This window comes from Sciurus carolinensis, unplaced genomic scaffold (genome assembly GCF_902686445.1).
Source record: "Sciurus carolinensis unplaced genomic scaffold, mSciCar1.2, whole genome shotgun sequence".
NCBI lineage: Eukaryota > Metazoa > Chordata > Mammalia > Rodentia > Sciuridae > Sciurus > Sciurus carolinensis.
The window spans coordinates 133236-149964 of NW_025920123.1; the positions used below are offsets into that span (position 1 = coordinate 133236).

General features: G+C 33.3%; 1 pseudogene; it reads left to right on the plus strand.

Moving 5' to 3' along the window:
* Nucleotides 1-1559: 1559 nt before the first annotated feature.
* Nucleotides 1560-9688, plus strand: LOC124973838 (STE20/SPS1-related proline-alanine-rich protein kinase-like; annotated as a pseudogene).
* Nucleotides 9689-16729: the final 7041 nt, after the last annotated feature.

A 16729-nucleotide genomic window follows, 5' to 3' on the forward strand; every position in this document is an offset into this window, starting at 1 on the left:
AGATGAGTGAATTGGAGTCAACGTATGGGATTACTCAAATGTGTTTGTTAGAGACATCTAATTAATTTATAATGTTATTCCATGGAGTAACATACTTAAAAAGATTATTCTTTGTATATTAAATGTGTTCATATTTTCCAGGTATGCAAGCCTTTAAAGCAGAAAATTTATCAAGCTGCTGTTCTCCAAATTAAACTTGTCTGTAATGGTAACCCTATCATTTAATATTCTGTTATAGGACCTGTCATCAATAGGGTATAAGTAAAATGACATTTAAGAAAGAGTGTAATATGCAGTAGCAAAAATGTGACTCAGCCAAAATTCAAGATAGCTATTGCACAAACTGAATGTTTTACTGTTGGTAATTCTATTTTGTATTTTCCTTGTAAACTCTAATTGTTGCCTGATCAATATTTTGCAGAAGTACTGCTTCAAGAGTGAACACCATAAATTAACTTGGAATAGTAAGCCATCACCTATAGAACAGATACTGTAAACCCAAATTTAAAAAAGGGGGTAAATAACTGTAAAGTTATAAACATTAAAGCTAAAGCCCAGTACTCTTACTTTATGACTGGTGAGACTGACTTGCCTGATGATTAAGATCAAACTTAAAGATAGAAATTAAATACAGAGGCCAAGAAAAAACTCCATATTTGGGTCTTGCCCTCAAAGTCAGCCTGAACCCAGGGAATAAGAGGACTTCTCCAAAAAGCTTTGCAACTCTGGGTCACACAACCTCCTGAGCAAGGAGAATGATGAGACTGCTAGAGAAAAAGCAACTCAGTGCATCTGCTGCAGAGGAGGGTCACAGAAAAAGGGAGACATCCCTGGTGCTTTCAAGGAAAGTCACCTCATCGAAAAGACCCTGCCTAACCAATTGCACTAATGGAGCTAAGAAACTGCTCTTAAGTTCTCTATGAGTTACCCCTGTGGAAACTTAGCTGACTCTTTAACAGACAGGAACAGGTCACTTTGACCAGTTTGATCTTAAACACCTAGCAAATCAGTTAAAACCAAAGTATAGCCATTCTTGGGCATTTAAAAATAATAGTAACTATCAAGAGAAACTGCTAGAGTCAGAATTTCTGTTTTTAGTCAGTTTAAGGCCTACAGACACAAATAGACTTAATCTATGTTGCTAGTACTAAATTTTGTGTTCACATTCCTGATGACCTAGACAATGTTGAAGCTCCCAAATGAAGGCCTGTCCTCTCCAGGCTTTGCTAGGCCTTGTTATGGGAACAACTTCTCAGTTTCTTCCACCCCTTGTCTTTTACTTCCATGTCAATTAATCAACTTGTATTGCAGAAATATCAGGATTTCACAAAAATTGGAGCCTGGCTGCAGGTGTGCCTCCAGGATTGGAGCCTGGCTGCAGATGTGCCTCCAGAGAAACTATCAAGTCTCCAGTTCTCCCTGTCACAATGATACCAGCTCTACGTCCACACCCCAGCAGGAAGTAATTACAGAAGACTGACCTTCATCCATGTACCCCCCCAAAATTTTTTTTTTTTTTATAAAAAAGGAAATGGGGGAATGTTAGGAATTTCCGGCTTATGTCGCTGTAACCTTCCTGCCTCCTACATTACGTTCCACTATGTCATTGGTCCATCAGTCAGTCTGTGATAATTCTCCTCCGTGATTGGTTCCTCCCAGCCCGCGAAATTCCAATACAAAGAACCGTGCGCCATCTTCTTCCTTCTCTCTTTCCCTTTCCCCTTTCCCCCGAGCGGACACGTTTTGTCCGCTTGAATAAAAGTTCCTCGTGTGAGACCTGTATCTGCAGAGCGTCTTTTCTGGGAGTTATCGATGAACCAAAACTGCCCCCTTTACATCTAACTAACACTGACAACCAAAAAGCTATTTGTAGGTATATGTATTAAAACTGCTGAAAACCACTGAAAGGAGAAAAATTTGAAATAAGTAAGAGAAAAACATGATTGCATATATAGAAAAAGGGTTAGGGATTATAAGGAACTTCTCACCAAAAAAAATGAAGAGAGTGGAATACATTTTTATATTTACATTATGTTGAAAGGAGGAAAAAAAAAACCTTCACTCACCTCAAAATGTTTAATTGTTTTTATAAATACACATGTTTGCTGAGGGGCAGAGAGACAGTGCTGTACAGAGCTGGTATAGGCTCGGGGCTCAATGCCAGAGAGAAAGATGCACAGAGTCCACCCAGTAGGGCAGGCGGGGCAGTATTCTGGGGCGGAACACTTGTTGGCAGGTGTGAGCAGACAGGGGATCTGGTCCAGGCCTGGTGGGTCCTGGGCACCCCAGAGACTTCCCAGTCTAGTCCAAGATCCTGGGCAACATTGCAGTGTCACCTGGGCTCAGCACACTTTGTTCAGGGCCTTGTGGGTGAATTCAGGCAGCACAAAGGCTGCAAGGTGCACATCCATGTTGTAGTACTTCAGCTTCATGTGCTCCACCTGTGTCTGTATCAGTGGTTGCTGGGGTTCCTGGAAATTGGTGCTCTGGTTTTTGCTGCATAGCATGAAGCCGATTTGTCCACTGTGGTAGGTGGGGATGGAGCAGCAGGCCTAGGCCACCATCAGGAAGAACTGCCACATCGCCTTGATGAGGTCCAGGTGCAGCTTGTGGCAGTAGCCCCTGGCAGCAGAGGATTGTAGTTCAGTGGTAGAGTGCTTACCTAGCACAGGTGAGAAACTGGGTTGGAACCTCAGCACCACATTAAAAATAAATAAATGGTAAATTCTTAAAAAAGAGAACATTACACAGATAATGGAATAATGTCACAACTAAGATACTGACTGACACAATATACTTGTCTTAGTTTCCTCAATTTTAACAGCACACATTTGTGAACATGTCTGTGGTGTACAGTTAGCTCTGTTTCCACGAGTCTTTGTTGTGCTACTAGCACAGATACCATAATTAGTGGTTTCATCACAAGAATTTCTCTTTTGCTGTCATTTTATAACCTCCATCACCTCCCTCCCAGCTCCCTTTGCACTCAAACTCCAATTATCAATAATCTGTTGTCTATTTCCAGAATGTTTCATCTCAAAATGTTACATAACTGGAATTATACAGTATATAAACTTTTGTGTTTTAACTTACAAAAAATACTTCTGATGAATCTGTATGTATTAATGGAGTACATCTTTTTATTATTCATAAAATGAAGGTATCACATTTGCCTTATAATTTCTTTCAAAACACCTGATATTCTGAGTTTTGCAATTACAAATAAAACTTATAATCATTTGTAGATAGTATTGGCATTTCAATGACTAAAATGAATCTGTAGATTAATTTGGGTAGTGTAACCATGTTAACAATGTTAATTATACCGATCCATAAACACTTGAGGTCTTTCCACCTTGAAGTGTTTTCTTTAGTCATTTCTTCAGTGTTTTGTAATTTTCATTGTAAAGGTTTTACTCATCCTCAGTTAATTCATTTTCATGAAAGATACTGGCCTGTAGTCTTTTATGTTGTGACCTTGTCATATTTTAGTACCACATAATACTGTCTTCATGAAATGAGTTGGAAAGTGATCCTTTCTTTTCAATTGTATACAGTAGTTTGAGAATTAGTGCCTTTTTCCCCCCCAAAATCTGTTCAAATTCAGCAGTGAATCTAACTGAACTTGGATTTTCTTGCTCAGTCTTTCTATTCCTATTTCAATATTATAACTTGTTACTGATGTATTAGATTTTCTGTCCTCTTATTTCAATTTCAGTGGTTTTATGTCTCCAAAGTTTGCCTATTTTTTTAAGATTTTAAAATTTATTGGCATATAGTCTTTCAAAATATTTCTTAGTGATCTTTTACCTTTTATTCATGTCTGTTATAATGTCATCTTCTCTATCTTTAATTTGAGTTTTCACCTTTTATTTTGGTTATTTAGCTAACGTCTTTGTTCATCTTTTCAAAGGACCAACTCTCAGTTTTACTAATCACTTGTATTGTTCATTTAGTCACTATTCATTTATACTCTGAACCTTTCTATTTATTCCCATTAATTTGGGTGTTTGATTTGTTGTTCTTTTAGTACGAATTTTAGGTGCATCATGGGGTTATTTATGTAAAAGCACCCTACTTTTTAAATGTAATCATTTTGTAAATTTTTCTTTTAGGCTACTTTTGGTATGTCTCACAGATTGAAGTGTGTTTTGCTTCCATTTTCATTTAATTCAAGGAACTTTAAACTTCCCCTCTGGTTTTTTCAAAGACAATGTTCATTCAATTGTGTGCTACCAAATTTCCATGTGTTTGTATAATTTCTGCATTTTTCTTGCTACTGATTTCTAGTTTTATTCCATTTGGGATGAGATAAGATGTAATAAATTATTTCAATTCAAAAAAATTGTAAAGAAGTACTTGTGGAATATATGTGGTACATTTTGGAAAAAGATCCACATGTTGATGAAAAGAATGTGTATTCTGCATATGGTAGATGGAATATTCTGTGGACATTTGAGAAATCAACTTGATGTGTAATATAATATAACTTATTTATTCATTGATTTTTGTCTGGATTTCTGTTGGTGAGAGTGTGGTATTAAAGTTATTCATCATTCTTATATCAAGGCCTATATCACCCTTTATGTGTGGTAATATTTGTTTTATGAAATTAGGGCCTCCAAATTTCAGGATATTTACATGTGTAATTGTTATAGCTTCTTTTTTTTTCTTTGGTACTGGGGACTGAACTCAGGGTCACTTTACCACTTTACCACTGAGCCACATGCCCAGTCCTATTTTGTATTTTATTTAGAGACAGGGTCTCATTGAGTTGCTTGACACCTCACCATGCTGAGGCTAGCTTTGAACTTGCAATCCTCCTGTCTCAGCCTCCTGAGCTGCTGAGATTATAGGCATGCACCACCGTGCCCACCTTGTTATAGCTTCTTGATGTATTGTTCACTTGATCAATATATAGTGAAATTGTTTCACAGATCTTGTTTAAAAGTCTATTTTGTTGAATATAATTAATGCTATCCTTGTTTTAGAATTCCATTTGCTTTTAATACTTTTTCCATCCTTTCACTTTCAGTCTGTCTTTGCGTTTTGGATAAGTTTCTTCTATGTAGCATATTGTTAAGTCATTTATTTTTTAAAGCATTTAGTCAGTCTGTTACTTAATCAGAGAATTTGAGGCTATTTAATTTCAGAATTATTAAAATATATGTGTTCCTGCCATTTCAGTGATTTTTCTTCTGGTTGTTTTGAATATTTTGTGTTCATTTACTCATCTTTTATTTCTTTCATAAGTTTGATGGTCTACTACATAAATATCTGATTCCTTCCTATATCTCTTTAGCATGTCTACCCCTTGACTGTGATTTATTCTTTCACATGTTCTCATGACTGCAGTTGTCTTTATTACTCTTCTTAGTGTAGAGTTCTCTTAAATATCATCTAATAATGCTGTCCTAGTGATTATGAATTCCCTCTGCTTATGCTTATTTTGACATGTTTTTGATTATTCTTCAATTATGAATGATAACCTTGCTCTTATATTAATGTTCTTTGAGTTATTTTCTTTCAGAACTTGAAGCACATTATTTCATGCCCTTTTGGCCTTTAGAGATTTGGCTGTAAAATCTGTTTTTCTAATGGGTTTTTATTTAATGTGGCATGACTCACCCTCTTTTGCAAATTTGATATTCTTTTCTTCTGCATTTTTGGCAGTTTACCTATAACATGTCATTAAAATGTTAATCTCTGATTATTTCTATATTGTGGCTCTAAATATCCCTCAAACATGGATGTCCATGTCTTTCCTAATATTCGAGAAATTTGTGACTCTTATTTCAACTTATATTGTTTCTATGCATTCAACGTATCTTTTCACCTTCTGGTATGCCAATTATATGAATGTTTGATACTTTAATGGTGTTTTGGAGGGGAGGTTTCTTTTATTTATTTCAGTCTGAATATAATATGTTGGCAAAATTACCTTTGAATTCAGATATTCTCTCTTCCTTTTGATCTAGTCTAGTATTTTGGTATTCAGCTGAGTTTTTATCTGACAACATTATTTCATTTCTAAGATTTGTGTTTGATTTTTTCCCCAAAATTTTCTATTTGATTTCTCATTTATATCCTGTATCTTTTTCCTTAATTCTCTGAATTATTTGTATTCTCTCAGATTTCACTGAGTTTTTTTTTGAATCATCCTTTGAATACTTTGGCATTTCATCCACATTGGTATTTTTGGAATGATAGTATGGAACTATATATTTTAGAAGATGACACATTATCTTGTTTTTCTGTATTGCTTGTATTGTTATGGTAAGATTGCTCATCTGCTAGGATGGCTATTTCTTAAATTTCATGTGGTGCCTTCACAGTATGCAACTTTCTTTTGTCAGTGTGACTTAGGTTTGTTGTATAAGTGAGTTTATTTCAAACTGGACTCCACAGTGTAATCTTCTACATCCTTGTTTGTTTTATGTATTTACATACAGAGTGTACTGCATCATGGTCAGAGAGACCACTGTCTCTTAAGACATGTAAATATGGAGTAACTAATATTCAGGCAGATGTAGTATAGGCAGCAGAGGATGTGATAGAACATAGAGAGAAAAACAGAAAAAGAAAAAAAAATCAAGAATTCCTCTTAGCCAAAGGGCTCAGAATATTTCTCAGTAAGTTTTCTAAGACTTATGTTTATTTTGGGGGGTTTGTGGAGTCTAAAGTATATTCGAATCATAAACATTTCTTTGTGTATGTTATTTAATATTAGAATTATAATTATCTCTTTAAATCATTATTCGAAAAAAGTAGAATGGTATTTTGGTTATGAGTAGTTTTTTGTGAAATTTCTATGAATTTTCTCATTATACTGAATGATAGTATTTCCAATTATGTTCTTATCAATTTTTATAAATTTCAGCTTTTCCAGAAAATTCGAGATTTGGTACATAGCTAATTTTATTTTATAGAGTTCAATAGGAACACACTTGTAAATTTATAACAGTATAAAATATACAATGTAACATTATATTGAATACATTATATTTTTTCATATATTAGTATTTATTTAAAGTTCACATATACATTTGTAATATAACATTCACTATATTTTATGCATGGTATAATCATACATGCAATGTTATATTTATGTATTTTGTAAAATTTACAAAAGTTGATACAGGATTCATATATACACACATATACCTATTCCACCATAATACTTCATTCAAGTGCATTAGTGTTGGCTTTTTTTGGGTGCCAGCCCTTTTTTATATTTTCTATAGAGACAGGGTCACATGCCCATCCTAGTGTTGGCTATTATCCTGATTAAGTCACTCTTCTTTCTTTCTTCTTTTTACTTTTTCACATATTACATCTTCAGAAAGAATGCATAGAGAATTTAGCAGACAGGTATGTTCAAATAGAACTGTAACCTCCTCAGCACAAAACTCTATGATAGCTTACCTATGTTTAATTTAACTAATGAAATAAAGCTAAGTACATGCTGGAGACACCTGTGTGAAACAATAAATATGAGAAATATCTATCTTTTTTGGCTTCTATTGCATTAGTTACTTTGCCTTAAGTAATACACCTTTAGTTAAGTTTTCCTTTTTGGCTACTAGGTTTTTTAATCTGAAATATATATTATAAAGACATACTTTTCTGTGTGATAAAAACTGTATGATGTTTTAAAACTGTTAGGATCTTAATTTATACTTTTCTGTTTCTTATTGCATGATCTTAGTATCTTTGAAATTGTATTTCTTTCCTGCTTTTGGTTTTGTTTTGTTTTGTTTTAATGCAAGCTATTTCCAGCAAATATTTTAGAGTAGTAATACAAATTTTCTTGGAATGCAAGTGGAGCAGCAGTATGTTTAATTAGTGAACATTACTAAGGTGATTATTTTTCCTTCTGATGGAATAACAGCAGTACTCAACATTTGTAGCTCCTTTTTCTTGAATTGATTATTTGTAAAGGAAATAATCCTCTACAAAGAAAAATTCCAATATCTTAACTTTTGCACTGAAACCTAATAACAATCCTTCTTAGAACTGAGTGGCCTGCTTTCTCACTCTTTATCTCAAGGAATTTTATTGCACATGTTAAATAGAATGATCAATAATTCTTTAGCACAAGGAGTCAGGAGGGTGTTCACCAGTGGAGAGGTGTTGGTGGTGAGGCAAGGGAAGATTCAAGTGGAAGATTGTCCTCTTGCTGGTGCATCCTGGAAGTTGCAAGAGGAGCACTTGCCCCTGCCCCAGCTGCCCAGATCTTGAACTGGCACATCTGCAGGGATGCATATGAGTTGCAAGAGTTTATCTGCAGTGGAGTTACTGCTGTGGTTCAGGGTGCCCTATGCAAGCCCAGTCAAGAACATGTAGCAATAAAGTAGATCAAACTGGAAAAATTCCAGACCAGAATGTATGAACTATTAAAACAAATTCATGTCATCAATCAGTGCAGCCATCCCAGTGTAGTGACCTATTACACCTCTTTTGTGGTAAAAGTTGAACTCGGCCTGGTCATGAAATTGCTCAGTAGAGGCTCAGTGTTAGACAACATCAAATACATTGTCAACCAAGGAAAGCACAAGAAAGGAGTGGTAGAGGCAGAAACAGCAACAATTCTTAAAGAGGCTTTGGGAGACTTAGCTATCTACACAGAAATGGTCAGATTCATAGGGATTTGAAAGCTGGTAATATTCTTCTGGTTGAGGATGGTTTTGTACAAATTGCAGATTTGGGGGTAAGTGCATTCTTAGCAACAAGGGGTGATTGTACAAGGAATAGAGTATGAACAGCATTGTTTGCATCCCATGTTGGTTGGCATTCGAAGTTGTGGAACAGGTGAGAGCCATGACTGCAAGGCTAACATGTGAAGTTTCGGATTATTGTCCATTGAAATAGCAACAGGAACAGCACAACTTACCACAAATACCTTCCTATGCACATCTTAATATGGACTTTGAAAAATGATCCACCCACTTAAGAAACCTAAGTGGAAGATAAAGAAATGAAGAAAAAATATGGCATGTCTGTTAGAAAATTCCTTTCCTGTGTTTTCAAAAATATCCTAACAAAAGACTCACAGCAGCAGAACTTTCAAATTCAACTACTTTCAGAAAGCCAGGAACAGAGAATACCTGATTGAGAAGCTGCTTACCAGAATGCCAGATAACCCAAAGAGCTAAGAGTTCCAGGGTCAAATAGTCACCTCCATAAAACCAAAGAATGGGACTGGGAGTACAGTGATGAGGAAATGGATGAGAAAAGTGAAGAGGGGAAAGAAGCTGCTCCTCAGGAAAAGTTACAAAGAGTAAAGAAGAAAATCTAGAGTTCTCAGTGAACACCACCAGCAGCCCAGAGCAAATACAGTCCTCCTCTGTGCATGATTCTCAGGGCCAAGCCAATGTGAGTAAAGACTACAGAGAAGCTTCTTGCACCACAAACCTCATCTTAAGATTGAGAAGCAAGGAACTTAATGATATAGAATTTAAGTTTACTCCAGGAAGAGATACAGCAGATGGTGTATCTCAGGAGCTCTTCTCTACTGACCTGGTTTATGATCATGATGACGTTATAGTGGCTGCTAAGTTACAGAAGATTGTAAATTATCCCAAAGCTTTAAAAAATATTGATACTTAAGTTGGGTTTTGGCTGTTATGGGTCAGAGATTCCTGATGAAGTGAAGCTGATTGGGTCTGCTCAACTGCGTGTGAGCTGATATATGGCCCTTGCTATTACTCTGATCTGTTGTGCCCCCCTCCATACCCATTCCCTGTTCATGTCCTCACACCACCCATTCCCAGTCCCAGCAGAATCAGAAGATTGAAGAGACTTGCTTCAATGAAATGGAATAAAAATATTTTTTAAAAAAATTTAACACTCTGAGTTCTGTTTTATTGTCTAGCAATTCACTATATGAAAATGAGGAAATGCTACAGCTGTCTGACCTGATTTTTCCAAGAGCTCTTTAATATGCTTAGCATTCAGTTTAGATAGCTCATAAATGAAAAGAATCTGAAATATACTCATGTGTTCCTATTTACTGGAAGCAAAATGAATTTTCTATCAGAAGCCTATTTCTCCTTTCATTTTTGTTATTTCTGTTATAATACTTGAATTGTACATCTAACAATACTGTTTCTTTTATGCTGTACTTAGAAATTAATATTCTTATAAAGAGATTTACTAGCCAAATTCTTGTTTTAAAAACTGACAGAATTTTATTTTTCATATATTTGTGCCTTACACATGTTAGCTATAAGAAAAAAAAGTTTTGATTATATGCTTCTTGCAGTTGATCTCTTGTTACTTAAACAAAAATTTCAGGTCTATCCTTTTAATTGTAAATTTTAATTTTTGAAACGACTGAATTATGAACTAGGATGGTTTTTCTTTTTGCCTAAAAAGGAATCCACAATCTGATTGTCTCTTGGAAAAGGAAGGTGCCTTATAAACTTTCACATGAAGAATGTGCTTGAGGATGATATTCTTGGGAGCAGTTTCAGATCTAAAATTTCCTCTATATAAGGTGGCATATGGAAGGGCTGTTTCATTGGAACATTTAGAATGCTATGAAAATGTTGCCATTCTGTTAGGTTGCTAACTCTATACCCGTTTCTGATTTGGATCTCTTTAAGAGATAGGATTCGTTATTCTAAAAGTGATAAGCTTGAAAATCCCAGAGTCTGTTTACTTGAAATTCTGAAAAATCATAGATGGAGTGGAAATAATAAGAAAGGGTTTTGTGCAATGACTAATAGGTAAATTTCTGTAAAGTTTCAAGAATAAATACTTTTAACCCAAGTAGCCTTGTGCTAAACCATATATTCTGGAACTAGTACACTTAAGGATTTTCACAGTTGGCATCTAAATTTTCAGGGAGGTGAGCTCCTAGGATGTCACTATGATTCTTTCCTAGCTAACCCTAGATAACAGCCAGTCTTTAATATACTTTAAAAAGGAAATATATATTAGCAATGAAGAAAAGTTTTTTACAATTGCCTTGTCATAATTATTAAGGTGTACTGGAGCCATTTTCCATTCCATTTTATTGTTTACATGATGCTTACTCAAATATGACTGCAAAGATAAAAGAAAAATGAAATTGTATTGTACAACAAAAAATCATTGGTGAGATATCATAGAAGCATAATCTGAAATAGGACAGATGCTTTGTACTTACTGAGAGATGTTTGTTCTCTTAGGGAGAAACATGTACTGGAACAAAACTAGGGAAATAAGGAGGAAGAAAATATGTGATTCTGATAAATTATCTGATCTGTGGAAGAGCAATGTGTGATCTGGAACATCTTATTATATGATAATCCTGTACTTCCTTTAATTTTTATCAGTGACTTATTGCCACATGTCTTCATAGAGCTGATGGTGTGGACACGATTCTCATTCATTTCTGGGTAAGCAAAGAGAAATTTTCCAGGCCTAGTAATAGATGTTAAGCTGCTACTCACTGTCACTGTGGGAGTAAAGCACTCATTAGAAAACCGATCTTGCTGGGTGAAGTAATGTTAATGGTCTTGATGTTTGTGTCTACCTCAAATTCACGTGTTGAGATCCTAATCAACAGGGTATTGATGTTAGAAGGGGGGCAAAAGTGATTACGTCAACTATAGGATTTGTGTCCTCCCAAAACAGGCTTACAACTACACACTTGGAACCCTTCCACCATGTAGGACCCAGTGAGAAGGCCCAGGAAACCAGGAAACTTGTCCTCACCAAAGTCTTGACATTCTGCTACCCAGATCTTGGTCTACCCAGTCTCAGAAAATGTAAGAAACTGAATTTCTACTGTTTGTAAACTATTTAGAATATGGTATTTTGTTGTAGCAACCCAAATTTTCTAAGAGCAGTATCCAAATGCCAATATTCTAGTGTTCAAATTCTGTTTCAACAGCTTCACAGAGTAAACTGGGTAAATAATGTTCTAAGATTTTAAGTATGTGATAGATATTTTTAAACCAATAGTCTTAGTTTTTGGACTAACGGTATCTACACTTTTAAAAGAATCTATTCGTTTAAGTTCTTGACTCTTTTAAGTGTCTATGATGTGATTTATTTTGTATGTGAAATTTCCCCTCTTGCTGGTTTGTGGTCTAATTTTTTTTGCCTTAATAAGTCTCTATGAATTTTTTTTTCATTTCCAGTTGTAAAAGTGTTGTTGCTCTAATTTTCTTTATTATTTTATGTTTTAATAACTTACACTCTTTTTGTCCATTTAACATTAAGAATTGATTCAGGAGGGATAGATTATAAACATGATTTGATTTTTTTATTGTTTATTCTGTTTAGCTATACATGATAGCAGAATGCATTTTGATTTCTTGTACACAAATGGAGTACAATTTTTCATTTCTCTGACAGAATGTTCGTATTTGAGAAGAGTATCCTAGGGAACATGGAATAACAATAATAAAAGTCAAGATAGTGCAGTATTAATAATTAAAATATACTGAATGTTAAACACCATTTAACAATTTTGCAAAGGTCAGTTTATTAAATCCTGACAGCATTCCTCAAGTAATAGTTGTGCTTACTCTGAGATACCCATTATTATTATTACTATTCAGTTGAATCTTCTGTAAAGTGGAGATAATAGTAGCAAGCAAATAAGTTCTTGTGGATATGAAATACATAATTATACTCTGAAATACATGAATTTTACTCAATAAAATTTATATGAATTTATAAATTAAACTAAATGTAATACACAAAAAGATATAGAATAGTGCTTGCATCATTTGCATTTGTGGCAGGTATAAAATTATTACCCTTTCAAAGATGTTCCCATCCTAATCCCCAAAATTAGAGAAGATTCAGTGTTATATGATCAGAGGAAATTAAGGCTGTAGGGAGGATTAAGGTTTCAGTGAGATGATAAGTAGATCACCCTAGAACAGCCAGGTTAACTCAGTGTAATTGCAAGGGATTTTCAAACTTGAAAGATTTTAGAAGATACAAGAGAAAACGTGATAGAAAGCAAAGTTGGAATCATGCAAAGTGAAGCCTCATTCTGGTTGTCCTAGTTTAAAAGATCTTCAGAAGCCACAGGCCAAGAATGCCACTAACTCCTAGAAGATAGAAATAGCAAAGCTTGAGATTCTTTCTTCAGTCTCTATGCCTTATTTTAATATAGTAAATAAGTAATAATTTTTTCAACAACAATCAGAAACACTTGAATTCTCAACAAGCATTATTTTCATAAACCGCATAAATTTAAAGATGAATAAAATGAGCAAAAGAGGAATAATAGACATTTTCAAGAGCAAATTGTAAACTTTAGAATTAGAATATAAATGCAGAATGTCTATAATGAATATCCTTAGTTTTAATCACAGTGCTAAAGTTTTTAATGCATGTAATACTACCAGAAAAAATTAAAGAGAAAACACAACTTCCTGTATATAGCATTTATTAAATTTTAATTTTTATAGTTGAATAAATCATTCAAAAATCACACATTTATAATTATCAGAGGTCAAAAGATATGTAGGTTAACTTCTAAACTCTCATTAGATTTTATAAAACCAATTTATGATAAATTATAACACAGTATTTTTTGTACATTTTATGGTACTCAATAAAATCTTTTGTCATTTTCTATAAATTAGAATTTTTGCACAAAAAAAGAATTTTTGCATTTTAATTCCTGAGTAGAGTAACATTATGTCACATATAACTACAATAGAATCAAGTTGTATACATTCAAATAACCACTTTTTAGTGATATTTATATAAATACAAGTAGGTTTAGATTTCTAAATTCATACTGTAATTCACTGTGCCCAGCATATACCAAATTTAGACTATTTTAGGAATTTTTTTTTGTAATGTGGGGAAGATAAAATTTAAAGTTTCTATTTACATAACACTGATTCACTGCAATATAGTCAAGGATAACAAAACTTTATATACATAGTAAATACAGTATTTCAGAGAAAATAATTTTTAAAGTATTCTTCACAGTTATATGATAAACATTTGTTGAATAAAAGTTAAAGTAATACTATATTTCAAGTTCCACATACACAAAATAGTATGCATTAAAGGAGGCCATTTTTATGAGTAGAATTGTTTTCTAAAAATAAGTAAAATATAGTGTGCATTAGTGAGATAAATTTTATGTGCATATTTTTGTTGACTATATTTTATTATAACTACAATAAATATAAATCAATAGAATGGAATATATGGAAATACATTAAAATTATTTCTAGACAAACACCAAAGGGACATGTCATCAATGTTTTAGATTTAAATATTTGATGTGAATCAAGCCTAAGAATTCTTTTCTATCCCTGTGATAATTATAAGTTTAAGTAATCATTTTTCATCTTCTTGAACAATTTGAAAGAATTGTATATATTCTACTTTTCCCCAGAAAATAAAGTATGAAACAAAATTTTGTAAAATAATTGTTTAAAATATGGGTATTTAAGTACATAAGTATTACTCAATCTGTAATTAAATAATTATTTGCTAAATTAATTAAAATAAAATTATAATTGTTTCCTAAATTATTTAAAATTTTTATCTTTCATATAGTAGCATAGTGATCTTCTGCATCCTAGTAGGTATACAATTTAAAATAATTTCTAACTCAGCTACATGGTCTACTTCACTGCATTAACTTTGAAACATTTTATTGCATTTCTTTTTCAATAAGTTTGGGCATGAGACCACAATCTTTGTTAGCTTTCTTATAGTCAGATATTTTATTTATGATAAACTTTAATACATAACCAAAGACTTAAATGGTATTTTGTGGATTTGTTGATAAAAGTGGAGAAAGATTTTAAATTTGTTAAAAGGCTAATGACCAATGATTTCATTGTGGAATAAGAGCTTAGACTGGGCCCAGTGGCACATGCCTGTTATCCCACTGGCTAGGGAGGCTGAGACAGGAGGATCATGAATTCAAAGCGAGCCTCAGCTAAAGCAAGATGCTCAGCAGCCCAGTGAGAATTTGTCTCTATGCAATTACACACCACATAAATAATATAATACTGAATATGCCATATAAATAGACATTACTAAATGCTTTAGTTAATTGTGTGATTGCCATAAAATGTATCAATTGGAAATAGTAGAATCATTTGTCCTATGCAATACTCAAAATGATTTTGCAGTTACCACCAAAGAATCAACTCTCTTCATCTCTTGTGTACATAATTCAATCTTCATCTACTGCTCCCTAGTTACTAAACTTAACAGGGAGTTAAATGGAAAAAAAAGGTAATTTTGTAGTTTCCCAGTACAAGTGTGTCAAATCAGAATATAAAATGGTAGGCTTGAGAATGGGAGACATGAACATAATAATTGATACCTCATTAATATTTGGTTTCATGACTTTTGGCTTCTTGTAATAACAGAATCAGATCCTTTTGGGTGCTTAACCTCTTCAAACAACCATTAAATGTGGCCAAAATGTAAAAAGCAATCAGCTCAAGATACAGGAGTTTTAACAACAGACAAGCTGTTAAGGAGTTCACATGCAAAGGAGCTGGGCAGATAGCTTTTTGAAGTACTCATTTCATAGCCTACCTTCCCTTAGTCCAGCTTGTGGGACATAGGTGATGAGATGGTTATGCCACTAGTAAGAAACAATCTTTGTGGTCAGGGAAACAAGAAATTGCACCTGGTAAGCAGGCAATGGAACACATTGTGGATTATTCAGAAAACTAGAGATGGGATCTTCATATACTACCCACAATTTTGACCAATAAATACCTGATTCATACATTGGTTGCAATATACTTAAAACAACTACAATAAATATGACTTTATCTTAACTGTTATTGAAACTGCTAAGAAAATGCTTCAAAGTAAATAACAGCTAGAATAACTGCTGATTAAACAGCTAGGTATGACTGTTTCTTCCCTAATACAGACATAAAAATATGAGAATTATGTTAAGACAGAATATGTGTATGCACAAACATATGTTTTACGTGAGATGATACAATAGTAAATGTGAATGAACTTAGAAAATTTAAGTAAATATTAAATCCCTAGAACTAAATTCCTAATATTTTTGGAAAAATTCAAAGAAGCCTACTTATAAAGATGAGAGGAAAATAAAAGGTAATTCTAATGCAAATTTTAAAAGTTTTGATAAAAAGAGAAACAAAATACAAGAGTACTTAGTAGGGTATACTTAGTAAGATGGTAGACAAAATAAAAATGTCAGCAATTTTATTAAAGTTTAATAATGAATTAAGTGCAAATTTAATGGCAGAAGCTGGGAAGATGGGCTTAAATCATTATTAAGTATATGCTGTCTACAGGTGATAGGTTTTAAATATAAAGAGAAAATAAATTCTAAGTAAGTTATTGGAAAAATGTGTCATGAATTCAGTAAATATAAGCATACCCAAATGTCTGATAAAACAGATCCCAAGACAATGGGTATTAGCAAAGTTACAGAGGAATATATCATCATAATAATGTGTTAATTCATGAGAACACAATAGCAGTCATACCTGCTTTACATATTTAAATAGTTTCCAAATACAGTGAAAAATTTTTAGAGAATTAAAGCAAAAAATAGAATATTCCATAATTATAGTTGGAAATATTAATATTCAAAAGAATCTGCCAATAAATTAGAAGATATGAAGAACATTGTAAACCAAATTAAATTATTTTTACAAAACACTATACCTAACAATAGCAGAGATTTTCTGCCATTTTTTTAATTTTTCAAATATGTTTGGCACTCTTACTGAAATGACCACATACCAGG